Source organism: Dermochelys coriacea, chromosome 11, assembly GCF_009764565.3.
Source record: "Dermochelys coriacea isolate rDerCor1 chromosome 11, rDerCor1.pri.v4, whole genome shotgun sequence".
NCBI lineage: Eukaryota > Metazoa > Chordata > Testudines > Dermochelyidae > Dermochelys > Dermochelys coriacea.
This window is the reverse complement of record NC_050078.2, coordinates 8138536-8140010: the sequence shown is the minus strand read 5'-3', so window position 1 is coordinate 8140010 and position 1475 is coordinate 8138536.

Genomic DNA, 1475 nt, shown 5'->3' with positions numbered 1-1475 from the left:
CTGTCATTGAGTCACAGAACTTTCCAGTGCTACTCCTGGAATGATGCATCGTATGCATGATCCTTGCTGAGCATGGTACCTAAAGGCACAGTCTAGTCTTATGGACATGATGGGATTCAAAGATTATGCTTTTCCAGTTCAGACAGTGAAAAATGGCAGGGATATTATGTATTTAAAACCACCCAATCAAGGTTAAAGAAAATAATTTTTGCAAAAAAATCCTTGTATACTTTAAACTACTTCATTAGTTTCTTAATTATTAAAAATGAATCAAGTTCCTCTTTCATTTTTGCTACAGACTTTATCCTTTAATTTATGTCCTATAAATATTAATGCTGTTCAGAATAAAAAGAAGAGAGATGTTATAAAATGTGACTTTAAATTTGGACTTTGACATTTGTCTTTGGCTTTATGGACAATTTGTAGCTTTAAAGTAACTGCACTTATTACTACATTTTTTCAGGATCTGCTGGGACTTGATAGGACTCAAAAATAAGTATTTTAGTTCTGGATTAAAGCCACAAGGGGTGCAGTAATAGCCCACTCATGCATTTATTGCACACCCAAAACTTCTATTAACTCCTGTAGGAGGTTTAGGGGGGCAAGGAACTCAGGATTAGTCCTTAGCCAAACACATACTGAGCCAAATCCTGTCTAGGTATTTCCAATGCACCCGTCACTGCATTAACACTGATATTAAAGGGTTTCAGAGTAGCAGCCGTGTTAGTCTATATTCGCAAAAAGAAAAGGAGTACTTGTGGCACCTTAGAGACTAACAAATTTATTAGAGCATAAGCTTTCGTGAGCTACAGCTCACTTCATCGGATGCATTTGGTGGAAAAAACAGAGGAGAGATTTATATACACACACACAGAGAACATGAAACAATGGGTTTATCATACACACTGTAAGGAGAGTGATCACATAAGATAAGCCATCACCAACAGCAGGGGGGGGAAGGAGGAAAACCTTTCATGGTGACAAGCAGGTAGGCTAATTCCAGCAGTTAACAAGAATATCAGAGGAACAGTGGGGGGTGGGGTGGGAGGGAGAAATACCATGGGGAAATAGTTGGACTACAAAGATGGACTACAAGCCGTCAGGAACAGTATCCCCGATACTGTCACGGCTAACCTGGTGGCAGAACTTTGTGACTTTGTCCTGACCCATAACTATTTCACATTTGGTGACAATGTATACCTTCAAATCAGCGGCACTGCGATGGGTACCCGCATGGCCCCACAGTATGCCAACATTTTTATGGCTGACTTAGAACAACGCTTCCTCAGCTCTCGTCCCCTAATGCCCCTACTCTACTTGCGCTACATTGATGACATCTTCATCATCTGGACCCATGGAAAAGAAGCTCTTGAGGAATTCCACCATGATTTCAACAATTTCCATCCCACCATCAACCTCAGCCTGGACCAGTCCACACAAGAGATCCACTTCCTGGACACTACGGTGCTAATAAG